General features: G+C 38.9%; 1 protein-coding gene across 9 annotated transcripts in view; it reads right to left on the bottom strand.

Moving 5' to 3' along the window:
• Positions 1-18,051, bottom strand: part of GDAP2 (ganglioside induced differentiation associated protein 2) — a 115,370-nt gene that overhangs the window by 86,310 nt on the left and 11,009 nt on the right. For 3 of the 9 annotated variants that reach the window (XR_002824691.1, XM_023734868.1, XM_004380345.3), the window contains exon 1: positions 15,486-16,848. The exons of 2 other annotated variants lie outside the window; for them this stretch is intronic. The gene's annotated coding sequence lies outside the window, so the exon portion shown is untranslated. Of the gene's footprint in view, positions 1-12,284; positions 12,305-15,485; positions 16,849-18,051 lie in introns of those variants that run through there. 4 more of the 9 variants (XM_023734863.1, XM_023734865.1, XM_023734869.1 and 1 more) reach the window with 3 other exon arrangements.

The following is an 18,051-nucleotide window of genomic DNA, read 5'->3' as shown; positions in this document are numbered from 1 at the left end:
TCGGGGCCTGTTCCCTTTACATATGAAGTTGGTGATTTGTTTCTCCATCTCATTCAAAAATGCCAGTGGAATTTGGATCAGGATTGCATGGTATCTGTAGATCGCTTTGGGTAGAACTGACATTTTCACTATGTTGAGTCTACCTATCCATGAGCAAGGTATGTTTTTCCACTTATGCAGGCCTCTTTTGGTTTCCTGCAGTAGTGTCTTGTAGTTTCCATCGTACAGATCTTTAACATCTCTGGTTAGATTTATTCCTATGGATTTTAACTTCTTGGGGGCTACTGTAAACGGTATTGATTTGCTAATTTTCTCGCTGAGGTTCTCTTTGTTGGTGTAAAGGAATCCAACTGATTTTGTATGTTATCTTGTATCCTGAAACTTTGCTGAAATCTTCTATTAGTTCCAGTAGTTTTCTTGTGGATTCTTTGGGGTTTTCACTGTATAAGATCATATCATCTGCATATGGAGATACAGTGACTTCTTTCCTACCAATTTGGATGCCCTTTATTTCTTTTTCTAGCCTAACTGATCTGGCGAGGACCTCCAGCACAATGTTGAATAGGAGTGGTGATACAGGGCATCCTTGTCTGGTTCCCATTCTCAAGGGGAATGCTTTCAAAGTCTCTCCATTTAAGATGATGTTAGCTGTTGGCTTTGTATAAATGCCCTTAATTATACTGAGGAATTTCCCTTCTATTCATATTTTGTTGAGTTTTTATCATGAATGGATGGTGGACTTCTGTCGAATGCCTTTTCGACATCGACTGATAAGATCACGTGGTTCTTGCCTTTTGTTTTATTTATGTGATGGATTAAACATCTCGGCATACCTGGTATAAATTCGACTTGATCATGGTGAATTATTTTTTTGATATGTTGCTGAATTCTATTGGCTAGAATTTTGTTAATGATTTTTGTGTCAATGTTCATGAGAGATATTGGTTTGTAACTTTCTTTTTTTGTGGTGTCTTTCCCAGGTTTTGGTATCAGGGTTATGCTGGCTTCGTAGAATGAGTTTAGGAGTATTCCACCCTTTTCTATGCTCTGAAATACGTTTAGTAGAAGACGTGTTAACACTTCTCTGAAAGTTTGGTAGAATTCTCCAGTGAAGCAATCCAGGCCAGGGCTTTTTTTTGTTGGGAGTTTTTAAATTACCTTGAAATCTCTTCTTTTATTATGGGTGTATTTAGTTGTTCTACCTCTGTTTGTCTTAGTTCAGGTAGGTAGTGAGTTTCTAGAAATTTGTCCATTTCCTCTAGGTTTTCAAATTTATTACAGTACAATTTTTCATAGTATTTTGTTATGACTCTTTTAATTTAGGTTGGGTCTGTTGTGATAGCAACCATCTCATATCTTCTATGGGTTATCTGCATTCTCTCCTGTTTTTCTTTTTTCTAGATGTTTTAAAAAAAAAATTTTTTTTTTTACTCTACTTTAGGTGAGGATTTACAGAACAAGTATTTTTTCATTAAACAGTCAGTACACGTATTGTTTTATAACACTGGTTACCAAGCCCATGACATGTTACCACACTCCCTTCTCAGCCTTGAAGACGCTTTTTCTTTTTTGGTGAAAACATACATAGCAAAAGATACACCATTTCAAAAATTTCTACATGTCCAATTCAGTTACGTCAATTATGTTCTTCCAGTTGAGCTGCTATTTTCACTTTAGATGATTTACAGAACAAAATAGTTTCTCATTAAACAGTTAGTACACATACTGCCCTTCGAGAATGGTTAAGAACCCCACTACCTATAACAACGTCCTTACTCACCCTTGGGTTCCCTATCACCAGCTCTCCTGTCCCCTTCTGCCTTCTAGCCCTTGTCCCTGGACTGCTGTGCCTCATTAGTTGCATTTTGTCTTATGGGGATGTCCAGTCCCCGGCTGAACGGTGAACCTTGGGAGTGACTTCACCTCTGAGCTAAAAGAGTGTACAGGGGCCATACTCTCAGGGTTTCCTAGTCTCTGTCAGGCCAGTAAATCTGGTCTTTTTTTGTGTGTTACAATTTTGTCCCACATCCTTCTCCACCTCTGTCCAGAACCCTCTATTGTGATCCTGGTCAGAGCAGTCAGTGGCAGTAGCCGGGCACCATCTAGCTGTATTGGACTCAGTCTGGTGGCGGCCTTGGTAGCTGTGGTCCATTAGTCCTTTGCACTAATTTTTTCCTTGTATCCTGTTCTCTTCATTCTCCGTTGCTCCCGAAGGAGTCAGACCAGTGGAGTATCTTACATGGCTACTCACAGGCTTTAAAGACCCCAGATGCTACTTACCAAGGCAGAAGGTACGACAATGTCTTTATAAACTGTGTTATGCCAATTGCACTAGATGCTCCCCAAGACCATCGTCCCCACAGCCTTCCGTCCAGCAATTAAGTTCCTAAGGGAGTTTGGATGTATCTATGCAGCCTCCATGACCTTCTCTTGTACAAGTTGTGCTGACTTCCCCAATATTGTGTACCGTCTTACCCTTCACCAAAGTTACCACTTGTCTATTGTCTGTTTAGTATCCCCCCTACCCCTCATAACCAACAAAGATTGTTACTTTTTCTGTGTAAACTTTTTCATGAGTTTTTACAATAGAGGTCTCATTCAATAACACTCTTTTTGTGATTGACTTATTTCACTCAGCATAACGTCCTTCAGTTTCATCCATGTTGTGTGATACTTCAGATTCATCATCGTTGTTTACCGTTACATAATACTCCATTGTGTGCATGTACCACAGTTTATCCATTCATCTGTTGATGGGCATCTAGGTTGTTTCTATTTTTTGCTACTGTGAACAATGCTGCCATGAATGTGAATGTACATATGTCTATTCGAGAGATGGCTCTTATTTCTCTAGGATATATTCCTAGGAGAGCAATTGTGGATTATACGGGATTTCTATTTCTAGCTTTCTAAGCAAGTGCTATATCATGTTCCAAAATGGTTGTATCATTTTACATTCCCACCAGCAGTGCATAAGAGTTCCAATCTCCCTGCAGCCTCTCCAACATTTGTTATTTCCAGTGTTTTTGATTCGTACCAGTAATGCCAGGGTGAAATAGTATCTCATGTGGTTTTAATTTGCGTTTCTCTAATGGCTAGTGTTCACGAGTATTTCCTCATGTGTCTGTTGGCCGCTTGAATGTCTTCTTTGGTGAAGTGTCTGTTCATTTCCTTTCACCATTTTTAAATACAATTATTTGTCTTTTTGTTGTAGAGGTGCTGGATTTTCTTGTAGATTATGGAGATTAGACCTTTGTCTGACTTGTAGTGTTCAAAAATTTTTTCCCAGTCTGTAAGTTCTCTTTTCACTCTTTTGGTGAAGTCTTTGGAAGAGCACAGTTGTTTGATTTTTCAGAAGATCCCAGTTATCTAGCTTATCTTCTGGGGTCTGTGCATTGATTGTTATGGTTTGTATCCTGTTAATGCCATGTATTAGGGCTTGTAGCGTTGGTCTTATTTTTTTTTTCTATGAACTGCAGTTTTCGGCTTTGTATTTAGGTCTTTGATCCATTTTGAATTAGTTTTGTATATGGTGTGAGGTATGGGTCCTGTTTCGTTTTTATGCAGATGGATATCCAGTTCTGCCAGCACAATTTGTTAAAAAGACTGTCTTTTCCTCATTTGATGGACTTGGCCCCTTGTCAAAGATCAGGTGACTGTAGGTGGATGTATTTACATCTGGGTTCTCAATTCTGTTCCATTGGTCAATGTATCTGTTGTTGTACCAGTACCAGGCTGTTTTGACTACTGTAGCTGTACAGTAGGTTCTGAGGTCAGGTAGTGTGAGTCCTCCTCCTTTCTTCCTTTTCTTCACTGGTGCTTTATTTATTCGTGGCTTCTTTCCTTTCTATATAAAGTTAATGATTAGTTTTTCCATCTGTTTGAAGAATGTTGTTGGTATGTGGATTGGGATTGCACTTTTTTTGTAAATTGCTTTGGGTAGAATTGTCATTTTCACAATGTTGAGTCTACCCATACATAAGCATGGTGTATCTTTCCATTTATGCAGATCCCTTTCTTGCAATAATGTTTTGTAGTTTTTTAGTACAGGTCTTATACATCCCTGGTTAGATTTACTCTTAAGTATTTTATTTTTTTAGGGGCTACTATAAATGGTATTGTTTTCCCGATCTCCTTTTCATCATTCTCTTTATTGGCGTATAGGAATCCAACTGAGCTTTATATGTTTATCTTGTATCCTGCTACCCTGTTAAATCTTTCTATTAGTTCTAGTAGATTTCTTGTGGAGTCTTTATAGTTTTCTATATGTAGTATCATATCATCCACAAACAGGGACAGCTAACTTCTTAATTACCAATTTGGATGCCCCTTATTTCTTTTTCTTACCTTACTGCTCTAGCTAGAACTTCCAGCACAATGTTAAATAGGAGTGGTGATAAAGGGCATCCTTCTCTTGTTCCTGTTCTCAAGGGGAATGTTTTTAGCCTCTCTCCATTAAGAATGATGTTGGCTGTTGGTTTTGCGTAGATGCCCTTTATTAAGTTGAGAAATTTCTCTTCTATACCTATTTTATTGAGAATTTTGATCACGAATGGGTGTCAGACATTGTCGAATGCCCTTTCTGCGTCAATGGAGATGATCATGTGATTCTTTTCTTTCCTTTTATTTATGTGGTGGATTATGCTGATTGATTTTCTAATGTTGAACCATCCTTCCATACCCGATATGAATCCTACATGGTTGTGGCGTATTCTTTTTTTTTTTTATATATATATAATGCTGAATTCTACTGTCTAGAATTTTGTTGAGAATTTTTGCATCTATATTCATGAGAGATACTGGTCTGTAATTTTCTTTTTTTGTGGTGTCTTTGCCTGGTTTCAGTATCAGGGTTATGCTGGCTTCATAGCATGAATTCGGAAGTGTCCGTTCCTTTTCTATGTTCTGAAATAGTTTGAGTAGTACTGGTAGAAGCTCTTCTTTGAATGCTTGGTAGAATTCTCTAGTGAAATCATCTGGGCCAGGGCTTTTTTTCTTAGAAATTTTGTAAATTACCTTTTCAATCTGTTCTCTTGTTATGGGTCTGTTCAGATTTTCAACATCCCTTTGTTGTAGTTTGGGTAGGTAGTGTGTTTCTAGAAATTTATCCATTTCCTCTAGGTTTTCAAATTTGTTGGGAGTATAGTTTTTCATAATACGCTTATGATCCTTTTTATTTCAGTTTGGTCTGTTGTAATGTCACCCATTTCATTTCTTATTTGGGTTATTTGTGTCCTCTGCTGTTTTTGTCAGTCTGGCCAGTGGTCTATTGATTTTGTTGATTCTTTCAAAGAACCAACTTTTGGTTTTGTTGATTCTTTCTATTGTTTTTCTATTGTCTATTTCATTTATTTCTGCTCTAATCTTTACTATTTCCTTTCTTCTAGTGGCTGTGGGTTTTTTCCCTGTTCTCCATTTGTCTGAGTTGCGTATTTAATGTTTTGATTTTGTCCCTTTCTTGTTTTTTTGATGTGTGCATCTATTGCTATAAATTCTCCTCTGAGGACTGCCTTTCCTGTTTCCCAGAGGTTTAGATATGATGTTTTTTCATTGCTGTCTGATTCTAGGAATTTTTTGATTACATCTCTGATTTTTTCTATTACCCAGTGGTTTGTAAGCAGGGTGTTATCCAGTTTCCATGTTACTGATATTTTTTTTCCCTTGCTCTTTCTTTGTTAATTTTTACCTTGATGTCACTGTGATCAAAGAACATACTTTGTATTATCTCAACGTTTTGGATCTTGTTGAGGATTGCTCTGTGGCCTAAGATGTGGTCTATTCTGTACGTTCCACGTGCATTGGAAAAGAATGTGTACTTTGCAGCTGTTGGTGGAGTGTTCTATATACATCTCTGAGGTCAAGTTGGCTAATTGTGCCCTTTAGGTCTTCTGTATCTTTGCTGAGTTTCTTTTTAGATGTTCTGTCCTTTACTGATAGTGGTGTGTTGAAGTCTCCTACTATTATAGTGGAACTGTCAATTTCTCTTTTCAGTGCTGTCAGAGTTTCTTTTATATAGTTTGGAGTTCTGTCATTGGGTATGTAAATGTTTATTATGGTTATGTCTTTATGATGGATCGTCCCTTTAAGCATTATACAGTGTCCTTCTTTGTCTTCTGTGGTGGAGTTTGTTTTAAAGTTTATTTTATCTGAGATTAGTACTGCCACTCCTGCTCTTTTTTGGTACTTGGTTTCCTTGATATATTTTATTTCCAACCTTTGATTTTTAATAAATTTACATCTTTGTTTCTAAGGTGTGTCTCTTGTGGACAGCATAACGATGGATCCTGTTTTTTAATCCATTCTGTCACTTTCCAAGTCGTTATGGGTCCATTGAGAACATTTCCATTCAGTGTAATTATTGATAGACGTGAGTTTATTACTGTCATTTTGTAATACTTTTTTTTGTGGTGCCAACGTTTTCTTTGCTCTTCTTACTCTCCTCTGCTGAATTCCTTTTGTTTGTGGATTTTTTTTTTTTTGCATTTCTTTTGTTTTTGTAGGTTTTGTTTTTACTGAGACTTTACGTTTTTGCTCTTGATTTATATGAGTGAGTCTGTTAACTTTCTTTGTGGTTACCATGAAATTTACCCTTATCTTTCTAAGTTTGAAGCAGTCTATTATTACTTGGTATTGCCTTGCCTTCCTCTCCATTAGAAGGTTCTATAGGTAAACCATTTATTCCCTCTTTTATTTTTCTGATGTTGTTGCCACTTACAGATGAAATGCTCTGATTCCCTGTCGTACTTCATTTGGTTTTCAATAGCCTTTGAGAGTTTATTTCCTAGATTGGTATCTGGCTGGTATGATCTTGGGTCCTAGATTCAGCCTGTGAGCTGAAGTTGTTTGTTCTCAGATCAAAGGACTCCCGTTAATAATTCTTGTAAGTTTGGTTTGGCTTTAACATATTCCTTTAACTTCTGTTTATCTGGAAATGTCCTCATTTCACCATCATATCTGAACGAGAGTTTTGGAGAATGCATTCTTCCTAGCTGGTAATTTTTTTCTTTCAAGGTTTTATATATGTCATCCCATTGCCTTCTTGCCTGCAGGTTTTCTGCTGAATTATCTGAACTTAAGTCTTATTGTTTCTCCTCTGTATGTGACCTTTTGTTTTTTTCAAGCTGCTCTCAGGATCCTTTGTTTGTCTTTGGTTTTAGCGAGTGTGATTATGATATGCCTTGGTGATTTTCTCTTGGGGTCTATCCTATACGGAGTTCGTTGAGCTTCTTAGATGGCCAGCTTTTCATCTTCCATGATATTGGAGAAGTTTTCTGTCAGCAGTTCTTCAATGATCTCTGTGTTTTCTGTTTTTCCCCGTTCTGGAACTCCGATCAGTCGCAAAATTTTGCTTTTGATTGTATCCCACGTAAGTCTCACGATCCCTTCATTTTTCTTCTTTCTTTTTTGTGTGTTTTTCTCAAACAGAGTTGTATCCAAGTGTTGAACTTCCGTTTTACTGATCCTGTTGTCTACCATTTCAGATCTGCTCTTCGGCCTTTCTATGACACAATCCATTTCTGAAATCTTGTTTAGCTTTTGGATTTCTAATTGTTTTTGTATGATTTCCAGTTGTGAATTTATTTTGGCATTTTGTTCCTGCATTATTTTCCTGAATTCTTACTTTTTTGCCTGTATTTTCCATAAATTTGTCTGCTTTTTCCATGAATTTGCCTATTTTTTTCCTCATTTTTGTCTGCTTTTTGCTTCAACTGTTGGATAATTCTGAGTATTAGAGATTTGAATTCCCTATTGAGTAGTTCTAGTGCCTTTTCTTCTACTGGAAAATTACCTGGTGTTTTATTTTGGACAACCACTAGAACCAGCCTGTCTTATTTTTGTAAATATTTTGATATTGTCTACTGTCTTCAGGGAATTCAGTAGTTATTTTTCTCATTTACTGATTTTAGATTTGTTTGTTTCATCCTGTTTTTTTGTTTTGTCTATGAGCAGGCGGGCTGTGTGTTCTTTGTTGTTTGCTCGTCTGTGGGCATGATACTTTTTGCCTCCTTCTAAAATTGGCAGGATCAGTTGCTTACATATGGTACAGCAGGGCAGGTCTAGCTGAAGAGGAGTTGCTGGGATGAGTTGTTTGTAGCACTTACTACAGCCACCAGGGTGGGCAGTAATCAGTGCAGGGCAGGTTCTGGTAGGCCAGGGCTGTGCTGCTTGACGGTGTGATGTTAAGTGCATGGTGCAGGTAGGCAGGATGGAGGAGGGAGATTGTGATGTGTGGAGATAAGATGGGTATGGGAGAGAGGAGAGAGGAACAGGAGCCAAAAACATGCAAACAAAAAAGCGTGCTGGGGAGTTGCTGATGGAGTGGAAAGATGAGAGACTATGAAATGGAGAAAAACAAAAAGAAAATGAAAAAAAAGAAAAGAAAAAAATGAATAGAAGATGAAAAAAAAGAAAAGAAAAAAATGAATAAATAAAAATTAGAAATAAAAAAGTACAGCAAAGCTCCTAGGGATCACACCGGCGTGCCTACGAGGTCTGGGGAAGTTGCTCCCACGCATTGAAGTACAGGTGTCACTCAGCACTAGGTACTCAGGGGAAGGGAAGAGAAGGAATGTATAGGGAGACAAGAAACTGAATAATGAAGAAAGACAAAAAGGGAAAAAGAGGGAAAAGAGAACAAAACGAATTAAAAAAAAACAAAAACAAGAAAAACCCTCAAAAAAAAACAAGGAGAAAACCCACGAAAAACGAAATGCTCTCAGGGATCCGTGTGCACGTCTGTGCAAACTGAAGAGGTAGTTCCCAAGGCTCACAGTACGGCCTGGCTAGAACGGGCTCCCAATTAAAGAAAAAAAAAAGAAAATTTAAAACAAAGAAACAAAAAAGCCCAGGATCCCACCAGTGTGGCAGCACGGACCGGGAAGCAGTTCCACTGTTGCAGAGTTTCACAGCCTTTCAGGAAAAAGCAAAGATGGCGCACGGAGCCAGGTATTTGAGAGAAAGGAGGGGGAGGTGGTGAGAGATAAGGAAGACATGAAAACAAGCAGAAAAAAGCAACGCCAGCAGCCAACAAATGCCACTCAGGGAGTTGGCCGGGGCGGGTAGGGGGAATCCTAGCAGCCAGTGCTTCCCGGCCAAGAGAATGTGGCTGCGGGAAGCAGAGGAGGCTGAGTGGGGGTGAAGAAGGGTGGGGGGTAGGAAAGCTTATATTGCTGGTTACCGGTTGTTCTGTCTCCTGCTGGAAGCTCCGTGAATCTGGTTTCTCGTAACCCGTTCTCTGGTCTGCGACAGGAGTCCAAGATAGCAGATCCGTGCTGTGTTAGGTGATGGGCAGCTCTGCATGATTCTCTCCTCGCTCTCTGTTTTCTGTCAGTTTCTTATTCCCTTTGGTCCTTGGCTGAGCTCTTTATCTCTTCACTTGGTACTTAGCGTTTCAGGATTGCTGTTTTCTCTGTTTTGCTTAGTTTTTTGGATCTTTGCTGTGGAGGGATGGCGTGGTCCTTCTGTCTAGAGCGCCATGTTGCCTCAAAGTGTCTCCTGTTTTTCTTTTGTCAGTTTGGCCAAAGGTTTCTCAATTTTGTTGATCTTTTCAAAGAACGAGCTTTTGGTCTTGTTAACTCTTTCAACTGTTTTCCTACTCTCTATTTCATTTAATTCTGCTCTAGTTCTTACTATTTCCTTTCTCCTGGTGCCTGAGGGCTTCTTTTGCTGCTCTCTTTCTACTTGTTCCAGCTGTAGGGTTAATGTTTTGATTATGGCCCTTTCTTGTTTTCGAATGTGTGCATTTATTGCTATAAGCTGACCTCTGAGCACTGCTTTTGCTGTGTCCCAAAGGTTCTTGAAGAATATGTTTTCATTCTCATTTGATTCCATGAATTTCTTTATTCCACCCTTAATTTCTTCTATAACCCAGTAGTTTTTGAGCAAGGTGTTGTTCAATTTCCATGTGTTTGATTTTTTTTCCTTGCTTTTTGTGTTGCTGGTTTCTACTTTTATGGCTTTATGGTCAGAAAAGATCCTTTATAATATTCTGATGCTTGGGATTTTGTTAAGGCTTGCTTTATGGCCCAATACGTGGTCTATTCTGGAGAAGTTTCCATGTGCGTTGGAAAAGAAAGTATACTTGGCAGCTGTTGGGTGCAGTGTTCGGTATATATCTATGAGATCAAGTTGGTTGATTGTAGCATTTAGCTGTTGCATGTCTTCGTTGAGCTTCTTTCTGGATATTCTGCCCTGCACCGGAAGCGATGTGTTGAAGTCTCCTAGTGCTATTGTGGAGATGCCTATCTCTCTTTTCAGTGCTGTTAGTTTGTTTTATGTATTTTGGAGCCCTGTCGTTGGGTGTGTAAATGTTTATTACAGTTATGTCCTCCTAGTGTATTGACCCTTTAATCATTATACAGTATCCTTCGTTGTCCTTTCTAATGGATTTTTAAGTCTATTTTGTCAGGGATTAATATTGCCACTCCTGCTCTTTTTTGAGTGTTGTCTGCTTGATATATTTTTTTCCATCCTATGAGTTTTAGCTTTTTTGTGTTTTTAAGTCTAAGGTGTGTCTCTTGTAGGCAGCATATAGACAGATCATACTTTTTTATCCAATCTGCCACTCTGTCTCTTTATTACTGCATTTAATCCGTTTATATTCAGCATAATTATTCACAGGTATGAGTTTAGTGCTGTCATTTTTATGTCTTGTTTTGTGTGTTGTTCAGTTTCTTTGTTCCCCTTAATTTTCTGTACTGAGTCGTTTTTCTTTATGTATTTTCTTTTCATGTTTTTCACTGTCGTTAATTTTGTGTTTGCTGAGTCTTTATATTTTTCTAGTTTTTAATTTTGATTTGTAGGATTGTTAGTTTCCTTTGTGGTTATCTTAATATTTACCCCCGTTTTTCTAAGTTTATACCAGTCTTTAGTTTCTTTATATTGCCTTGGCTTCCCTTCCATATGAAAAATCTATGTCTACATGTTTTAAATCCCCTTTTTTTGTTTTAATGTTGTCATTTTTTACATATTGATATCTGTTTCCCTATTTTCAATGTTTTAATTTTGATGTATTTTTGTGACTTCTCTATCTGAGTCAGTATCTGGTTACTCTGTCCTGTGTTCTACTCTTGCGTTGTTATCTGATTTTATTGATTTTCTAACCGGAGGACTCCCTTTAGTATTTCTCGTAATTTTGGTGTGGTTTTTGCAAATTCCCTTAACTTCCGATTATCTGGAAATGCCCTAATTTTGCCATCATATTTAAGAGACAGTTTTGCTGGATATAGAATTCTTGGCTGACAATTTTTTTCCTTCAAAGCTTTATATGTCATCCCATTGCCTTCTTGCCTGCATGGTTTCTGCTGAGTAGTCCGAGCTTATTTTTATTAACTCTCCTTTGTAGATGACTTTTCTTTTATCCATAGGCCCTTTTAAAATTGTTTTATCTTTGGTTTTTGCAAGTTTGATTATAATCTGTCTTGGTGACTTTCTTTTGAGATCTACCTTATGTGGGGATCGATGAGCATCTTGGATAGATATTTCATCTTTCATGATATCAGGGAAGTTTTCTGTCAACAAATCTTCAACAATTCTCTCTGTATTTTCTGTTATCCCCTCCTGTTCTGGTACTCCAATCACTCATAGGTTATTTCTCTTGAAAGAGTCCCACATAACTCTTAGAGTTTCTTCGTCTTTTTAATTCTTTTATCTGATTTTTCCTCAAGTAAGTTGTTGTCAAGTGCTTTATCTTCAATGCAATTCTGACTTCTACGGCCTCAATTCTGCTCCTATGACTTTCTATTGAGTTGTACAATTCTGAAATTTTATTTTTAATCTTTTGGATTTTTGACTGCTGTCTCTCTATGCCTTCTTGCAGCATATTAGATTTGCCATTATGCTCTTGAATAAGTTTTTTAAGCTCCACTATTGCTTTTTCTGTGTGTTCTTTGGCTTTCTCTGCGTTTTGAGAAATCTCCTTTGTTATTTCTTGAAGAGTTCTGTATATTAACCTTTCGTAGTATGCCTCTGTTAATTCCAAGAAATTCTCTTCCTCCAGAGAATTTATTGATTCTTTATTCTGGGAGCTTGCTGAAGCCATCGTGGACTGCCTGTTTATGTGATCTGGTATTAAGTGTTGTCTCTGAGCCATCAATAAGTTATTATAATTTTATCTTATATTTGTTTAGTGTGTCCTAGCTTCTTGTTTTGTTGTTTTGAGATGCCCAAATAGGGTGCTTGTGTGTGCTAGTTTGATTATCGGTGCCTTTGAAGCTCTAACTTCCTGTCACCAGGTAGTTAGGTCTGTAACTAAGCATGTGCCCCCAGGAGTCTGTTAAATTTACCTGTATGGGTTCAGCTCAGGTGTCCAGGCAGTCGATCACCAAGTGTGTGGTGCAGGCTCTCATCTACAGTGTTAGAGAGGCATGGGTGATTGGCGTAGGCACCAGGTATCTGGCTGCAGTAGCGGGTCACGCGCTGAGCAAGGCAGGGGGCTGATGGCTGCCCCTGACTGTCTGAAAGAAAAGCGTGTCCCTGCTCCCTAGAGTGAGTAGGTAGGTGAGTTTTGCAGCCAGACTATGAATAACCTACTCCGTTGACTGTAAGGACTGGGGGCAGCACTTATTCTTGGACTCCTGTAGCAGGTGGCTAGTTGGCGTGGGTGGATCCACCAGTCCTCAAGCCCCTGATGTGGACAGGTAAGGTGCCTACTTAAAGGGCAGAGCAGTGTCAAGCATCACAAATCTGCCACTTCACAGCTAACCAGTTGAAGCTAGACTGTTGTACTGTGGTAGTGAGGGCTTACACTGTTGAGATGGGTCCACACAAATCTATACATGGATGGAAGGCGCTCAAAGTCTGTGGACCCCTTATGCCTGTGCCTAGGCAAAAGAGCTGTGCCAACCCTGAGTTCCTGACTTAGGGGAGTCAATAACTTATTTTTTCCCAGTTTGTTAATTTGTTCCCTCTCCAAGGCCAGGAGAATAGTCTAAGGCGCCTTATGGGATCTACTTCCAGGCCAGGGAACTCAGAGATCACTGAAGCCGGGAAGACCCGGTGCAGAGCGGGGAGGGAGAAAGTAAATGGGAGAGAGGTATTTCCCAAATGGGAAAGGCCACATGCATGTACTTATCTTTAGCCACTTGGGTGCTGCTTTTCACTGGTTCAGAGTGTCCAAGCAGAATCTCTGCTGCTGGATCTCTCTCAATGTTGAAACTGCCTCCCAAGCGAGTGAGCGGAGCTGTATGCCCACCTCTCTGTGCAACCCAAGCTGATGTGGGCTGTAGGGCTGCAGCTCCCGCCAGGTCAGGTCAGGCAACTCCTCGCTGCTTCTGAACCATCTCTCCTTCCCCACACCGCTCTGTCCGGTTCCTCAACTTTACCTTGTTCAGGGCTCCTAGATATTCATACACAATTAAATCACTTGTCTTTCCAGGTCTTTGTTGTAAGAAGGACATAAGAAGCCGTCTGAGTACTCCACCATCTTGGCCCTGCCTCCTCCTAAAGATACACTCTTACCCATCTCAATATTATGACTTCACTTTTCATAATCTTAGTAATCCCTAACACCTCCATCAACTAAACATCCGTTTTCCCTGATTTTCCTCCTGTGACACCAAGGGAAAAAAAAAAAATCACATAATTGTCCTGCCTGTTGCCCAGACAAATTATGTTTTTATCAGCTGGGCTCACTCTCAGCACTGTTCAGAAATTCTTTTAATCATTCTTGGTTGACTCTTTAAGCTATTCTATACAGCATCTGGGGTAGGCAGTCTTCAAAATCTCCTTCAGTGATACCCACCTCCTGGAATTCAGATCCTGCATAGTTGTCTGCCATGATGAATAGGGCTGGCCTATGTAACCAAAATGGATATTGCAGAAATGACAGGGTGTGACTTCCAAGGCTAGATCATAAAAGACATTGTGGCCTCTGCCTTGATCTCTCCTGAGCTGCTTGCTCTGGGGAAAGCTAGGCACCTGATGAAACTCAAGAAGCTTATGGAAAGGCTCCCAAGGGGAAAAACTGAGGCTTCTTGGCAATGACCACCATCAGCTGCGAGGCATGTGAGTGAGCACCCTGAAAGCGATCCTCCAGCCCTAGCTGGGCTTCAAATGATGTCAGCCCTGGCAGACATCTTGACGGCAACCTCATGAGAAACTCTGAGTCAGAACCACTGGTTAAGCTGCTTCTGAATTCCTGACCCATAGAAACTGTGAGATAATGTTTACTTTTGTTTTAAGGCTTTAAATTTTGGGATCATTTGTTATATACAACAGGACTATATGGCATCTTTTCTAAAAAGTTCATATTCCCCAAGCTCTTAAACACATTCAACTTACTTTCTGGAGATGATAATAATGACTATTTGCCATGTCCAGGCATTTATGCATTCAAGCACCATTAGGTGCTTAGTCCCTGCTAGTGGAAGAAATAAACCCACAAAAAATATAATCACAAAAATATATAGTTAAAATCAGTAAGTGTGCCATACAGAATAACAAGGGAATTTAATTTAGATTGATGAGTCAGAGAATGTCTCCTCCAGAAAGTGACATTTAAGACAAAAGTAGCAGAACAGTTTCACAGGCAGAGCTAAGAGTAAATCTGGGAGCATTAAGGTGGGAAAGAGTTTAGGATACTAAAGGAAACGAAACAAGGCCACTGTAGTAGCTACAGTGAGCCATGCGGTATTAGGTACATCACAAATATGATTTGTAATTCTTCCAATAATCCCATAAAGTAAAACTTTTATTTTATAACGAGGGCATCAAGACTCAGAGGTTCAGTAACCAGCCGAAGGTAACACACCAGTAAGTGGCCTCCCTGAGATCCAAATCCAGGACCAAAACCAAACCCATTGCTGTCGAGCTGATTCCAACTCATGGGAACACTTTATGTAGAAGAACTGCCCTACAGGTTTCCAAGGAGCGGCTGGTGGATTTGAACTGCCGACCTTTTGGTTAGCAGCCAAGCTCTTAACCACTGTGCCACCAAGGCTCCTAATCGAGGACTAGCTGGCACTAAAACCCATGCACATCATATCACATTGCCTCCCTTCTCTTCCTGCTGCTCTAAGAAAGCAGAAGTCATAGTTCAAGTTAACTTCCTTCTAACTCAAAATCTATTTTCATTTGCTCTTTTCAGCTTCCAAGTGACTTAGAAGAGTGGACTCCACACTTTTAAGCCTGCCAAAACATTCTCCTCCATCTAAGCACATTACTTCACTTTACCAGATCTCTAAAAGAGTGGAAGAATACCAACTATTCCTTCCCAACATTTGATCTCGCTAACCCCACTGGTTCTTTCCCTGCAGTCCTATTCTCAAAAATGTTTCCTACCACATTTTTTCTTCAGAATACCAACCAAACTCCTCTTTTTCACTATTTAACTTTTTTAATCTGTTTTGCAGCTCTACTTCTTCATTTATTCAACCTATTGCAGTTTTGCTTGTCTCTATAACAATGCTAAAACTGGTCTTTCACGGTCAACAATAATTTTCCAACTGTCAAATCCAAGAGCTAATGAAATTCTTAGCTGCATTTACCATTGATTGTTCCCTTCTTCAAACTCTATTATATTTCTTTAACAGGACACTATGGTGGTTCTCCTGTATCTCTGATCACATCTTCTCAGTGTACTTTGTTGGATCGTCTTCCTAGATCTCAAGTCACTGCAACCCACAAGATATTGGGTGTTAATAGATTATGAAGTAATGCTTATAATTCTTACCGTATGGCAAAGTTTAACGGCATTATATGGAAAACATTATACCAATTAGCAAAAGCTGAATTCTTTTTCAGTTCCATCTCTAAACAGAAATTGCTTTTTTCGCTACAAAGAGATTTAATTAACCTCTTCTCCTCTCCTCTAAGACGAAGACCCTGACAATAAAGCAAATGGAGCAGCAGCAAAGCCAAGCTAGCCAGAAAACCTGATCCCGATCTCTAAGGTGGTTTTTAAAAATCTTTGGAGCCACAGATACCTTTGCAAATCATACGAAAACAAAGACTTTCTTGTATTAGGGATATGTGCGTACATAAGCTCATACAAACGCAGGTTTGCAAATACCATATTTTCCCCTAAAGAATGCTCCCATGTAAATAACGCGCACAAACATACAACACTCGGAAATAATGAAATTAAGTAAAACAGTTCTGGCGTAGCACACCCGTATGTATACCACGCATATCTTGTGATATTTCCAGAAGCGAATTTCAGCCTCATTCATCTGTCGTTCTGTATTACAGGTGAATCATATCATTCAGTTCATTTTATTTCATTCTGTTCATTTTGTTTAATCTCCTGCTTAAGGATATAAAAATAGTTCAAAAATGTTACTTTTGATCATAAGTGTATTATGAAGTACAAGCTATGGTAAAGAAGTCATTGACTTGAGTTTGGTAGTCCCCCAGTAACTGGGAAACAAACTATGCATTCATTTCTATTAATTTAAGTTGATAATTATAGCACATTAGCTCAACAGTTAAATGTGAAAATCTTATCAGGTTGTCTTAAGTGAAACCATTAGGTTATGTTAGGCCTGCTTATTTCACAGTTTAATTATGTCTTCTTAGCATCAATTGAAATCAACAACATGTAAAAAAAAATTGACAGCGTGCTTATGAAAATAATGCATGCGGTGGTTGCGTGGTTGGCCAAAAAATGTATAATGCACACGTTACTTGAGAAAAAAACACTTTAAACTTGACAGGATTACCAGACTCAGATTAACAATCTCAGTCATAGAAATAATGTAAACAAATTGCTGGGGAGACCTGCAGTAATCTATAAACCAAAACCAAACCCTTTGCCATGACATCCATTCTGACTCATAGTGACCCTATAGGACAGAGCAGAATTGCTCCATAGGATTTCCGAGGCTGTAATCTTTAAGGAAGCAGACTGCCACATCTTTCTCCCACGGAGTGGCTGGTAGATTCAAACCGCCGACCTTTCAGTCAGCAGCTGAGGGCTTAACCACGGTGCTACCAGGGCTCCTTAATCTATAGCTATAGCCACAATTTTGTATAACATTAAAGGGGTTTCAAGACTTTACACTGAAAATCAATTGAAAAGATTCAGTTCTGTACTTTGAATAGGTGCATAAGCAAACAGTCCGCACCTAAATGCTAAAGCACCCAGAGATAAAAAGAACTCACTATGTATGCATAATGAATGTAAGCAGTTCTCATTACAGTGTAGCTTCTGTCATTTTTAACAAATCTTGATATCTCTTAGTTTAAGAAGTCTTCTAAGTATTCCTTTATAAAAACAATTGGATTGCTTAGAGAAATCAGATTTTACTGCTCAAGATTGGGAAGAATCACGCAGTATGCCTTGGATCACTGTCTTAAAATAAAACCTAATTTTTGTCTGGATGAAAAGACAATGGTACCATTTAAAAGAGAAAAACAGGAACTTTTAACCTTCTTATACTGTTTTCGAAACACTTATACTGACTACTCAGGCCTGGATAAAAGGAAGTTGGTCCATGCATTTGAGCTCTATTAATTAATAGTTCTATATCATTGTTTTTGAATAAATAACAGGTTTACCGTTCTTTGTCTTTGTTCAATGTGCATCAGGATACTACCCTCACCTTCCAGACTAAGATGGATTAGGAAGAATGGCCAGAGATCTACTTCTGAAAATCAGCCAGTGAAAACCCTATGGATCACAATGGTCCAGATCTGTAATTGATCATGGGAATGACGTAGAACTAGGTGGCATTTTATTCTGTTGTGCATGGGGTTGCTGTGAGTTGGGGGCTGACTCAAAGGCAGCTAACAACGTTCACCTTAACACCAAACCTATTAAATTTAAGAATCATGTTATGCAATCGCCTGCATAAAGAATGGCTTTTTTTTTTTTAAGTTGATTAGCAGTCAACTATGTCAACAATAAATACAGTTATAACAAAAACATTTGTAAGCCCCATCATCAGCCCAGGTCAAATTTAAAATCATTGTTCAAAAACATACAACGTGACTTCCGGCAAGATGGCGCTCTAGGCAGAAAGACCACGCCGTCCCTCCACAACAAAGATCCGAAAAACTAAGCCAAACAGAGAATCAACAATCCTGAAACCCTAGAACATCAAATGAAGAGAT

Source organism: Trichechus manatus, unplaced genomic scaffold, assembly GCF_000243295.1.
Source record: "Trichechus manatus latirostris isolate Lorelei unplaced genomic scaffold, TriManLat1.0 scaffold00073, whole genome shotgun sequence".
Taxonomy (NCBI): Eukaryota; Metazoa; Chordata; class Mammalia; order Sirenia; family Trichechidae; genus Trichechus; species Trichechus manatus.
Note: the sequence above shows the minus strand (reverse complement) of the source record. Positions and strands in the feature narration are given on the sequence as shown.